The sequence below is a fragment of the Ananas comosus genome, linkage group 17 (assembly GCF_001540865.1).
Source record: "Ananas comosus cultivar F153 linkage group 17, ASM154086v1, whole genome shotgun sequence".
In the NCBI taxonomy this organism is placed as follows: domain Eukaryota; kingdom Viridiplantae; phylum Streptophyta; class Magnoliopsida; order Poales; family Bromeliaceae; genus Ananas; species Ananas comosus.
Genome location: NC_033637.1, coordinates 6,165,044 through 6,177,202, shown reverse-complemented (window position 1 = coordinate 6,177,202; position 12,159 = coordinate 6,165,044).

Genomic DNA, 12,159 nt, shown 5'->3' with positions numbered 1-12,159 from the left:
CCCCAGGTAGTTCAGATTACTATTACGCTCGTGTTGGGATGCCGAGCCGATTTTTACAGTAGTGTTTATATTGTTCCGGACTAGTGGGTGCCGTAGTGGTTGACGGCGGACATAGATTTGTCATTTTGGTATCAGATTGTGCCGAGGGCACGTGACTAGTTGGTTGGTAGTCCAGTTAGACCCTATTTACTAGGCCGAACCTGTGAGAGCCAGAATGAAATGACAGAGACACTTGTAACTCGTGGGTCACACCCGCGAATGCCATTCCGGATGAGGTTTCAGTGCGATGAGTGTCACAGTTTTTGTTGGACAGTTTTTGAGCCGGCCACCCTCGGGGTGGTGTGCGGCGTAGCTGGATACAGGCAGGGTGGGTCCGTTTGGGCAGCCCGGGTGAGATAGTCAGTGACTTTTACTACAGTTGGTTAGTGTAGAGCATGCTAGTGTAGGGACATGTAGCTGTAGATTTCTTTCCAGCTTTTTCTTACTATCTCTGTTCCCTTCTGTAGACTTAGTGGGTGGACCGATGATGTTGAGGGTGGTACCCGCTGAGGACTACTTGTTTTTACAGTAGTTCCCATGCCCAATTGTTATCACTGTTTTACAAAGCCACCGGTGCCGGCTGCTGCACCTTCTGAGGCTGATCGTGGCAAGGGCGTTGCGAGCTAGAGCCCTACCCGACAAGTCGCTGTGATAGAGGATCACCAGCTGCGGGTAGTCGTACTTTTGGTTTTTGAGTTCATGTACATATAGTTGTTGTAACTCGCTGAAGCGAGTACTTTTGGTCTAATCTTTATGTATATATATGAGACTTATTTTATTCTACCTGTTTAATTTCTTTACAGCTCTATACTACTGGTTGTAGTACTGTATGTTTTACAGTTACCGTTACGCTTCGTATACAGGAAAAATTCTTTGTATACGGCGGATTTGTCGGCGTGCCCGGGAAATGTCTAATCCGGGGCGTGACAGATTAAGTTGGTATCAGAGCTTAGCATTAGGTCATTGGGACCTAGAAAACCGAAGTTTGGCAAACCTTAGGAAGGTAAGCCGCGAGAGGCGTAATTTATTGCGAAAGTCAATGATTAATTGCTTCAAGTCATCCTAAAAGGGAGTGAGTGACTGGAGGAGAGCCTGTTTTGGCCAGCAAAATTAGGTTAGCTGTAGACGACATAATTTTGAGAAGAAATAGGTGCCGCCTTCTGGACTTTCGTTGATTGGGTCGAGAGTGTTTGTGGTTATCTGACCTTGTTTTATCCTTTGTAGCTATGTATCGTCGCCGAGGCCCACCGTCGTTGCGGGAGCGTGCACAGCTGGCGCAGGATCGTGCCAGATCTCCTGAGATACTAGTACAGGCAGAGCAGAGTGCCCAGCCGGAGGCGAGTGCACCCCCTGTTGCAGAGCAGAGTGCCCGACCGGAGACGAGCACACCCCTTGACTTGAGCGCACAGTTGGCTGTCTTAACTGAGGTGACGAAGCGGCAGAGCGAGTTGTTGGAGAGGATGTACAAGAGGTTGGCTCCACCCCAGAGCACAGTACCAGAGCAGCCAGTTCCACATTCGTCTATACCAGCAGTAGTACCCCCGGCAGTGGCAGTGCTTTTAGCGCCAGTTGCGCTTGTTAGTGAGGCATCGTAGATGACCGAGGTTGAGCAGGAGCGGATGGCTGAGAGACTCGCTCGCTTTCATCGTTTCGATCCGCCGACTTTTGATGACCGATGCACAGAGGCTTGGGTTGTTGAGGACTGGGTCAGCTCGATAAAGAAGTTATTTGAGGATCTTTTCATTCCTGAGCGGGAGCACGTACATCTGGGAGTGCATTGCTTGACAGGGGATGCCCTTGCTTGGTGGCGGAGAGTGAGGAGAGATTACCAGTTGGTGACTTTGCAGATGACATGGGACGAGTTCTGTAGAATGCTGTATGGGATGTATTTTCGCAACAGTATAAAACAGAAACTCGAGGAGGATTTAAAGAAGATCCAGCAGGGGGACTGGACAGTACAGGAGTATATTCGAGAGTTCACATGACTCCTGAACTGTGTGCCGTTTGTGGCTAGAGACGAGGCACACAGGGTGTACCTTTTCGAGCAGGGTTTGAGGCCTGAGATTTTTCGGTTGGTTCAGGCGCAGAGGTTGAGGATCTTGGACGCGTCGATGGAGCAGGCACTTTGGGTTGAGAGAGGTGATGTATCTATTAGGGAGAGGACTCAGGCTGCAGGGCAGAGTCAGGACAGGAAGCGCTCAGCTCCAGAGGAGGGTGGACAGTTGAGCAGCCGGCGTCCGCCGAGACCTCCACGGTCGCGTTCTCAGGGTCGTGGGTTCTCGGGGCGTCAGCGTTCTGGGCGATCGCGGCAGCAGAGGCAGTCACAGGGATTACCACCATGTGTGATTTGTGGAGGACCGCACTGGGCCCGGCAGTGTGAGCAGCGTGAGGGCCGATGTTTTGGATGTGGACAGCCGGGGCATATGAGGTCTGCTTGCCCTCGAGCAACATCACCAGTGCCATCGACCACTTCAGCAGCATCCGGATCTCAGCAGATTTCTGGAGCACCTCAAAGTTACCGCCAGGAGGACAGGGCATCTGCGCCGCGACAGGGTGAGCGGCGACAACAGGCTCCGAGTGGCAGAGTATATGCAGCCCAGGTGGAGGATTCTTCAGCAGCCGACCGAGTGGTGGCAGGTATTGTTTTAATCTCTAGCATTAGAGCTCGTACCCTTTTCGATACCGGTGCATCTTATTCCTTTGTTAGCCGAGCATTTGTATTGTTGCATGGTCTAGAATTAGGAGCTTTGTCATAGGCACGGGAGGTGCAGATTCTCGATCATGTATTACAGGTTGTAGAGTGTTGTTGGTCGTGTCCGGTGCAGTTGGATTCGTAGATCTTGCCCACAGACCTGTTAGTTTTAGGGCAGCTGCAGGACTTCGACGTTGTGCTCGGTATGGATTGTCTCGCACGGTACTACGCTACGATCGACTGTGGAGCTAGGACAGTGACGTTTCACGAGCCAGGCCAAGAAGAGTTTACTTTTAGGGGCTGTAGGAGTACGCTGTTCGCTACTTGGATATCTTCGGCGAGGGCTCGACAGCTGATGAGCAGAGGATACATCGCGTTTCTGGCGACGGTAGTAGAGGTACCTACGGCGACACCGGGACTCGAGGATATTCCTGTAGTTCGCGAGTTTCCGGATGTGTTTCCCCCTAAGTTGACGATGATGCCGCCGGAGAGGAAGATTAAGTTCGTGATTGATGCGGTTCTCGGAACTACACCAATCTCGAAGGTACCTTACAGGATGGCACCGGCAGAGCTTAGAGAGCTAAAGACGCAGCTTCAGGATTTGATGGACAAGGGATATATGAGACCCAGTGTATCGCTTTGGGGAGCGCCGGTGTTATTTGTAAAGAAGAAGGATGGTTCGCTCAGGTTATGTGTGGATTACCGGGAGCTGAATAAAGTGACCATCAAGAACAAGTATCTCTTGCCACGCATTGATGATTTGTTTGATCAGCTGCAGGGATCTTGTGTCTTCTCAAAAATTGATCTCCAGTCAGGTTACCACCAGCTGAGGGTGAGGGCCGAGAATGTTCCCAAGATGGCTTTTCGGACTCGGTACGGGCATTATGAGTTTACCGTGATGCCTTTTAGATTGACGAATGCCCCTGCCGCATTCATGGATTTGATGAGCAGAGAGTTCAAGCCGTTTGTGGATAGATTTGTGGTAGTCTTCATCAATGACATTCTGATTTACTCCCGTAATGATGCTGAACATGAGGAGCACTTGAGGATTGTGCTACAGCTTCTGCGAGAGAAGAAGCTGTATGCCAAGTTAAAGAAGTGCGAGTTTTGGTTGCGGGAGGTCGCTTTCTTGGGCCACGTGATTTCTGTAGAGGGAGTAACAGTGGACCCGAAGAAGATTGATGCTATTCGGGATTGGCCCAGACCGACAACGGTGACAGAGGTGAGGAGTTTTCTTGGACTAGCAGAATATTACCGTCGGTTTGTGGAGAACTTTGCGAAGCTTTCCACACCCCTTACCAGGTTGACACGGAAGGGGATTCAGTTTGTTTGGTGTGAGGACTGCCAGAGGAGCTTCAACGAGCTGAGACAGAGATTGATGTCAGCTCCTATCCTTGCTCTCCCTGTGATGGGGAAGGATTCGTGATCTACAGTGATGCATCGCACAGTGGACTGGGTTGTGTGCTGATGCAGCATGGTAGGGTAATTGCTTATGCTTCACGGCAGTTAAAGGATTATGAGAAGAATTACCCTATGCATGATTTGGAGCTTGCCGCGGTAGTCTTTGCTTTGAAGCTGTGGCGGCATTATTTGTACGGCGAGCACTGCGAGGTTTTCACCGATCATAAAAGTCTCAAGTATCTGTTCACTCAAAAGGAATTGAATCTGAGGCAGCGCCGGTAGTTGGAGTTACTGAAAGACTATGATATTAGTATTCAGTATCATCCCGGCAAGACGAATGTAGTGGCAGATGCATTGAACATGAGGGCAGCGCAGAGCTTGAGTTTGTTGATCACTCACCAGAGACCGCTACTTGAGGAGCTACAACGGCTGAGGCTTGAGGTGGTGTCCCCTGGGTTTACGGCAAGACTGATGTCTCTGGTCTTGCAGCCCACTCTGTTGGATAGGATCCGGGAGAAACAGAGTGGAGATCCGCATTTGTTGAGGATTCGAGAGCTGTCAGATAGGGGACAGGCGGAGGGTTTTGCTTTAGACAGTTCGGGAGTACTGCGGTATACGGACCGACTGTGTGTGCCTGTGGATTCTAAGATCCGAGAGGACATCTTGAGGGAGGCTCATTGTTCACCTTATACGATTCACCCTGGGGGAACCAAAATGTATAAGGATTTAAAGGCACAGTTCTGGTGGAACGGGATGAAGAGGGACATTGGTAGATTTGTGGCTTAGTGTCTGACTTGTCAACAGGTAAAGGCCGAGCATCAGATACCTGCTGGCAAGCTTCAGAGTCTGTCAGTGCCCGAGTGGAAGTGGGAACAGATTACGATGGATTTTGTCGTGGGGTTGCCGAGAGCACAGGGTGGCTATGATGCGATTTGGGTGATAGTGGACAGACTGACCAAGTCTGCTCACTTCTTACCGGTTCAGACCACCTGGTCGAGAAAGAGACTCACGCAGTCGTATCTGGATGAGATTGTCATGCTACATGGTGTACCAGTATCGATCGTATTAGAATGGGACCCGAGATTTGTGTCACATTTTTGGAGGAGTTTACAGACAGCTTTGGGAACTCAGTTACATTTCAGCATAGCGTTTCACCAGCAGACGGATGGTTAGTCGGAGCGGACCATTCAGACTCTAGAGGACATGCTGAGGGCATGTGTCCTGAATTTTGAAGGAGGGTGGTATCGACACTTGAGACTAGCAGAGTTTGCGTACAACAACAGCTATCAAACGAGTATTCAGATGGCTCCGTTTGAGGCATTGTATGGACTCAGGTGTCGATCCCCATTGTTTTGGAGTGATGTGGATGAGAGAGGACACTTGGGCCTGAGATTTTGCTCGAGGCTGGGGAAAAGGTAAGAGTTGTTCGACGACACCTTTTGATAGCCCAGAGCCGCCAGAGGAGCTACGCCGATACCCGGAGACGAGACTTAGAGTTTCAGGTGGGAGATCATGTTTTCCTCAAAGTCTCGCCGTCCAGAAGGATTCGTCGATTTGGAGTACGTGGAAAGCTCAGTCCACGATTCGTTGGCCCTTTTGAGGTATTGGAGCGCGTTGGACCAGTTGCTTACAAGATTGCTCTACCACCCCGTCTAGCTAGTATCCATGATGTGTTCCACATCTCGGCATTGAGGAGATATGTTTTCGATCATTCTCACGTGATTGACTTCACTCCACAAGAGATTGGCGAGGATCTGAGATACGAGGAGAGACCGGTGCGAATCCTTGCTCATGAGACGAAAGAATTGCGCAACTGGGTCATCCCGTATGTAAAAGTAGTGGAGTAATCACGAGGAGCGGAAGGCCACCTGGGAGCCGGAGATGATGATGCGGGAGTCCTATCCCTACTTGTTCGAGGCTCAGCTTTGAGGTATGTTTTAAGTTTCGAGAACGAAACTTTTTATAGTGGGGGAGAATGTAGTACCCTTGGCTTTCATTTGGAGACGTTTTGCGCAAAATAGACGTAAAAACAGACTTTGAAACTCAAGATTTTTTATTGTTGAGGACTAAAGTAGAAAATCTAGTTGTATAGGGGCTTATGGGCAATTGTTTTTACTTAGTCGGTGGAGTCCACGTGGTCCTCCATTCTCCATCCCCATCCTCTCTTTTTATTTTTTTTATATATATTGCCAAGTTGTGAGCTAATTAATTAGCAGGGTAGCATTGGGTTCGTTCGTGCGAGCGAGCAAGGCGAGCGAGCGAGTCAAGTGCGCGCGTCATAGTAGCGCCGTTGGAGGCCAGGCGAGTGCGGAATTTCTTCTCCTATTGACTTCTCGCTGTCGTGGATTAGCGTTTGAGGTGGGTTTATCATCGGATTCCTTTTCCTATAGCTTTATTAGTCGACACGTATCGTTGGTGTTGCACGTTACTATTGTTTAGCTCAAATCCATGGGTATGCATATTTTAGATATATAAACTGAATTTGGAGCATGTTATTAGTTATTATTAATTATACATATTGGACTTGGATTTGACATAGGAGAAAACTAGTGTTCGGGACCTGTCATATGTTAAACTACCTGATTTAGCTCTAGGAGCCGCTGTATTTTTATACTATTGCAGTATTCTTGTGGTGAGTACCCCAGTACCCCAGGTAGTTTAGATTACTGTTACGCTCGTGCTGGGATGCCGAGCCGATTTTTACAGTAGTGTTTACATTATTCCAGACTAGTGGGTGCCGTAGTGGTTGATGGCGGACCTAAATTTGTCATTTTGGTATCAGATTATGCCGAGGACACGTGACTAGTTGGTTGGTAGTCCAGTTAGACCCTATTTACTTGGCCGAACCTGTGAGAGCCAGAATGAAATGACAGAGACACTTGTAACTCGTGGGTCGCACCCGCGAATGCCATTCCGGAATGAGGTTTTAGTGCGATGAGTGTCACAGTTTCTGTTGGACAGTTTTTGAGCCGGCCACCCTCGGGGTGGTGTACGGCGTAGCGAGATACAGGCAGGGTGGGTCCGTTTGGGCAGCCCGGGTGAGATAGTCAGTGACTTTTACTACAGTTGGTTAGTGTAGAGTATGCTAGTGTAGGGACATGTAGCTGTAGATTTCTTTCCAGCTTTTTCTTACTAGCTCTGTTCCCTTCTATATACTTAGTGGGTGGACCGATAATGTTGAGGGCGGTACCCACTGAGAACTACTTGTTTTTACAGTAGTTCTCATGCCCAGTTGTTACTACTATTTTGTAGAGCCACTGGTTCCGGCTGCTGCACCTTATAAGGCTGATCATGGCAAGGGCATTGCGAGCTAGAGCCCTACCTGACGAGTCGCTGTGATAGAGGATCACCAGCTACAGGTAGTCGTATTTTTGGTTTTTGAATTCATGTACATACAGTTGTTGTAACTCGCTGAAGCGAGTACTTTTGGTCTGATCTTTATGTATGTATATGAGACTTGTTTTATTCTACCTGTTTAATTTCTTTACAGCTCTATACTATTGGTTGTAGTACTGTATGTTTTACAGTTACCGTTACGCTTCGTATACAGGAAAAATTCTTTATATACGACGGATTTGTCGGCGTGCCCGGAAAATGTGTAATCCGGGGCGTTACAGTACAAACAATAAAGAGAGTGGAAAGCAAACACGATAAGTAAAGCATTGATAATTAATGGCAACTTATAGGCCAAAAAGCGAAAACAATAATTAGTGCATTGATAATGACAAAAGAAATATCTAAACAATAATGACAAAAGAAATATCTAAACAGATTAAGTTACCAAAATTTAATTTATACTTAATTTTGATAAAACAGAACCTTTTACTGCATCTGTTATTCTTTGCCAGTGAAATACCTAGGGATGTCGATGGGATGGATATCTAAAATTTTATCCGAATCCGAATCCGAATGAAACGGATATATCCGATAGATATGGATATGAATTTGGATATGGATATCAAAAATAGAAACCCGACGGATATGGATTCGGATATGGATTTTGATTGTACCCAACCCGAACCCAAACCCGACCCGAACCCGAATTTATTTTGTATTATATAATATATATATATAAAAATTTGATTTTATATTTGAATTTGTATTTTAAAATTTTAGATTTAATATAATATATTTTGAAATATTGAAAAAAGAAATAATTGTTTCGGATTCAAATTTTGCAGTTCTGGCCTTCAAGTTCGGATTTCAGATTTTTTATCAGATTCGGATTTGGATATGGATTTTTAAAATCCATCGTGTTCGGGTTCGGATTCGGGTCTCGGTTTGAGTCGGGTACGGGTTCGGGTTTAAAAATCCGCCCCGAATTCACGACTCGTTGACATCTCTAGAAATACCCGCGCGATGCTGTGGATATAAAATTATTTTTATAATAAATTTATTTTTTTAATATTTTTATTATAGTTTTATAACTCTAATTATTAATTAAATAAAAGTTATATAAAAATAATTTATACTTAAATCTATTTAAATAAAATTATTAAAATTAGTATATGCGCAAAGTAAATTTAACAACAATTTATTTTATAAATTCTCTCAAAAAGCAATTTGTTTTATAAAGATTTATTAAAAATGGATTTGAGAATAAATCTATCAAAATAATTTTTAATTAATATAAGAAAAATAAAATGTAAAAGAAATTGTTTAATAAAAATAAATTATATATATAAACATATATACATTATATTTTAAATTTTATCTCTGAAATTTAAATTCTGTTATTTTTTTATACAGCGATATTTTACTTGATTTAAATTGCATCAATTAGATTAGATTTTATTACCCGATTTATTACGCGATAGTATTATAAATAAATTAAATATAATATATTTAATTAATTATTAAATAAATTAATTAAATTAATTTATAGAGTTTCGAGATTTAAAATTTTAAATTTGAAGTTTAAAATTTGGAAATAAATGTTATAAGTTAAAATTAAATTAGAATTTAAAATTTAAATTTAAAATTTAAACTTTAAAATTTGAAAATATCAAATTTAAAATTTGAAAATAAATGTTATAAGTTATAATTAAATTTGGAATTTAAAAGGATAAATTACAGGAAAACGCCCCTGTAATAACCCGCCTTTTCCCTTTCCCCCTGACATTTAAAACCTACACTTTGCCCCCCTTAAAATGAAAATGTTCACGAGGGGTTACGGTGTGTAAAATGACCATTTTGCTCTCGCCATTGTCGTCTTCTTCCCATCTTCCTCACGCGCCCTTCGTTCGGCCGCGATTCCATCTCAATCCGGCCCGATTGTTCTCCAATTTCCTTCTCACCTTGCTCCTTCTCCTCTTGCACCCCTCGTCGCCTCGATTTCTAGCGCGGACAGTAGGAAGAAAACGCCAGGTGGCGACAGTAGGAGAAGGTGCAAGAAGGCGAAGCGAAGGCCGACGGCGGTCGACGGAGGCCTGAAGGGTGATGGGTGAGGGCATGAGCGCAGTGGAGGACGACGATGGCGGGCGATGCACGGCGCGAGGCTGGGAGCGAGGTCGATGAAGCAACAAGGATGATGGCGGAGGGATTTCTGGCATAAAATATATTTTTTAACAGACCCTTCGGAACTCTAACGGTAGGAATAACTGCCCACATTTTTTATTCTTACATTGGGCGAAAGTGTAGATTTTTAAATGTCATGTTATGCTTTAAAGTGAAAAAGCGGTGATACGGGGGTTTATGTATTTAGCAATTTTAAAATTTAAAACTATAGTTTTAAATTTTAAAACTATGAAAGTTTAAAACTTCAAAATTTAAAATTTAAAATTTAAAATTTATTATATATATATAGAGAGAGAGAGAGAGAGAGAGAGAGAAAAGGAGGGTTTTAGAAGGATACGTGTCAACCTTTGGTCCCCAAAACCTTCCTTTAATATAGTAGAATAGAGAATAGATTTGTTTATAAATAAATCCATTAAAGCTAAGACTCTTTTTTTTCTTTTCCCTTTTTTGATTTATTTTTAATATCAGGACAATAATAAATGCTAAAATATAATATAATACTTAAAAACAATAAACTATATATAAAAAAAGAAAATAGAATGATTCTAAACATGCATGATCTGAGCTTTTTCTACGTAATAACCTCTTCTTTTTTTTTCGTAGCTTCAAAAGAAATTATTGCTGATGCAAAAATTAAATTAATATAGATCATCAATGAACCATATTAATGCAAAAATAATTAGTTATTCTAGAACCTTGTGTTAATTAAAACTAAAATTTAATATATAATCATATTAAATAATCAGTCTCTCATGCTGGTGCATGAGCGCAACTACTTTATAATAGATCCAAGAAATTGTTTATAAACATTAAATATAAAACTTAAATCGATAGAAAATAATACATTTAATATTTAATGATGCTATTTATATATATTCATACCAACTAGCGAGTTAGAAACATTAGTTTATAACAGGCATAATAATAAAATAAAAGATGTATTTAACAACTAGTCAACATAGATTTCTTGGATAGGACAATCAAATAACTTCTGTAGCATGTGGAAAAATGAGATCTAAGTTTAATAAATTTTTGTTCTTATTGTTATAAATATCTTTCATTTTTGTAATTTTGTTACCATTGAAGCCGCCTTGCTGCCACCCTCCACACAACATCGAGCATATCTGACCAATCTGTCTATTTTTTACAGCGTACATTAATTGGCAACCCCGTCGCATTAAGAAAAATGGCGTGACTGTGCCATGTCGGCTATTTTAAGGAATGAGCCAATGGTAGCGCATATAATGTGTTCAGAAGAAATGTTGGATGCGCTCAGGGCACCGTAAATTCATTTTAAAATATTTATCATAGATAAATTTTCATAGTACAATAATCTATTTAAATATTTTGTATTATATATATTAATATCATATGTTAATTTGAAATACTAATTATCAGATATTCATCTAATATACAGTATAATAAATGGAGCATTAGTGTACACTAGGTGCAACGAGATTTTTTTCCTCTCTTTCTTGAAATTATGAATGCACCCTATTTAGCATTCTTTGCACTAGGTGTGTATGTGTATACTTAAAATCCCTTAATATAGATTTAAAATCTAATTCTTGAACATAATTTAATTAAATCAGTAGACTTTATAGATCAAATATATTTAATTAAAATTTGAGATTATAATATTAGTTATTTTAATATAAGTTTGTGGTGGATGAAGTGTTAGTATGCACTAGATACATATAATAATTTCTTCTTTCTCTAATCAATTTTAATAAGGTAAAGACACTCTCATCTATTTGGCAATTTAAAATAAGTCTTCCAATTTTAACTTTTTGGTTTAAAACTTTATTTATAAAATAGCTACCAAAATTATTTGATTTGATTGAATTTTGAAATAAAATTATTATACTAATTTAATTCTACTAATACTATCATGCCCCAAATTATCACGTTTTTCGGGGCATGCCAACAGACCCGCCGTATATACCAAAATTTTTCGTGTATATGAAAGGATAGCTGTACCTGTAAAAAGAATATAGCTACACAAGAGATAGCTGTTATAATAAACATGTATATATAATACATAAAAGGGTCCACTGCACATACATGAGCCACAGAACAAACTCGCTCCAGCGAGTACCACTAACATAACAGTATGTACGTTAAAAAAAAAAATCCAAAACTACCTCTGAAGGGTGCTCTTTTAGCAAAGACCAGGGAAGGGAGGACTCTAGCTCGCGACTCCCTTGTCTCGGTCAAAATCCACAACAGCAGCAGCAGCAGCGGACGGCTCTGCAAAAAAATGGCAACAATAGGGTACCGTCGCCGACCCCAACGGCCTACCCACTAAGTCTACAGTAAAATATGCAAAGGATAGTAAGAAAAGCTAGAAAGAACTCTACAGCTACATGCCACTATACTATCGCTACCTAACACCGACTATCTGTAGACATAGACATGTATCACACTAACCCAATCTCACAAGGGCTGCCCAAACGAACCCACTCGGCCCGTATCCAAGCTATACCGCACACCACCCACGGGGGTGGCCG